Consider the following 2152-nt stretch of genomic DNA (forward strand, 5'->3'; position numbering starts at 1 on the left):
TGCGAACCCGGGCAGCAACTCCTATTCATAATAGAATGGCTAAGGTGAGAGATATATGTTCCCAACTGAACCGGGTTGTATGCCCCTCTATTTGATCTTCAAATGAACCTGCGTCATAATAGAGCACTCTGGGAAACATCTGCACCATTACACAATTAATCACTTCTGTTGACCATTTCATAAAAACATAAACAACGTTTAAGTATATAGAATTATATTGTTGTAGGGATGGACAAGGCAAGGCACCTAAGATAGCACCAAAGACAAGGAAACAGTCATATTTGGTTGCAACCAGTTTCAGAGGGCATTGCTTCTGTTGTAATCAATTAATCCCCTGAAACCCAAGTTTAGGTAGTTTCAGAATTTTGTACCCAACATGTAAGGGAATGGGCTCTGAAGTTCACAGTCTGCAGAAGTTCCCAAAGAGCAGTTTTTGTTTCTGATTTTTCCTCAGTTCTGGGCAAGTTAAATTTTCAAGGACACCTGGGTGGGGGAAAGCTTTTTTTTCCCTTTTTTTCCCCATGCCAGCTGTTTCCATGAAGCCCAGTTTGTAACTTATTCATCTTAGAAATGTAGCCATCTCTATGAAGCCCCAGCTAAAGGCCAGAGGCCTTGATCACATATGTTGTGAAAAACTAGTAAGGGTGTGTCTAGCTCAGGAGTGCTGATTTTTTTCAGCCACTTGCCAGGTAGACCAGGGCAACACAAAAAGAGGAAGTTTATCTACACTGAACTCTTTTATAGGGACTCTTTTGCTGAAAGTCCTAAAGTTAGCCATGGTGAAAACTTCTAGATAAGGTCAGTTAAGACTTTCCTGTGGGCCTGGTACACAGGGGGAAGACGGGGAATGCAGGGCTGAGAGCAGCTCTTTGGATCTGATAATGAGGAAGGAGAGATGTAAAAAAATAATGGAAAAGGGTTTTGAGATCTTCCTAGCAACAAAAACATGAGTAGTAGAACGGGTAGAACAGAGGGGGAGATGGGAGTGAGTATCCCAAAAAGCCTGTAAGGGACTTTAAATTCTTAGTATCCTGTTTTCAGTGATGACAAAGCAACTTTAAAGGCCATTTTCATTACATCTTGGATAGGCGTCTGAGGGCTCTTTTCAGCTTGTTTGAGCTTTGGGTTAGCTGGTAAGAGGACCTGGTGGGACACAGTGTGGGCACTGACAGGAGAAGAGAAGAGTGAGTGAGTGGAGGATTACCTCAGTACCTGCTACCTCAGCAAGGGGGCAATGGTCTGAGAAACGGTGGAGGTTTGGGTTTTTAATATAGTAATTGGAGGGGAGAAATCAAGTTGATGAGGTGGGAGTGACAACAGAGAGTCTAGAGCAGAAGGCTGAGGGTGAGCATGTATTGGAGAAGCATAGTTCACGATGTGAGCAAAGGAGAGAAAAGGCCTCCACATAGAGGAATCTCCTTTCACCCTTTTGAGCACTTGCAGAAGTTAAAAAGGTCACACAGAATTTGACGATCTAGAGACCCCTCTGGGGGCCATCGGTTTTGGTTGTCTAATTTGTAATATGGCCAATGCTGTGTACAGAATTTGATGAGGAGTTTGGGTTCCATGTGGCAGTCCCTGTATGCTCACATCCCCATGACTTACAGAAGATGTCGGCGTTACCCGCACACTGCCTTGACTGTTTGTGGCTTTGATAGTACACTGGGCAAACATAGTAATCTAGGCTAGCCAACCAGCATCTGGCTCGCGTGTCCCTACATCAATAATGTTTGTTTCCATTATCTATGTATGGAAGGAATTTAATGGAATTTTAGTGGGATCCTCTTCATTAGGAATATCCAAATCGGGAAGACCTATACGCTGGTTACAAATGTCTGGATGGAGAGATGGCCACCAGGTCCCTAAGCAGGCTGTATGCAAGATAGACCATACTTCCTTTCCAGTATGATTTGTGATCAGCCATGGCTGCTGAACAGGCTTACGAGGGTTAGGACTACTGGTGGTCAAGGGGAGAGTCTATAGCCTTATGCACACAGCGAATCCACAATTTGAAAGGGTTTCCAGTCTTTTCCAATTTCCAGCCAGAGTCTGGACAGGGCACACACTTGAGATGAGAGGTAGGGATCCAGGAAGTGATTTTGACTACCTTTACCCTGTAGGTGTTATAAGTAGCACCTGGTATGGTCCTTTT

Source organism: Callospermophilus lateralis, chromosome 15 (genome assembly GCF_048772815.1).
Source record: "Callospermophilus lateralis isolate mCalLat2 chromosome 15, mCalLat2.hap1, whole genome shotgun sequence".
Lineage (NCBI taxonomy): Eukaryota > Metazoa > Chordata > Mammalia > Rodentia > Sciuridae > Callospermophilus > Callospermophilus lateralis.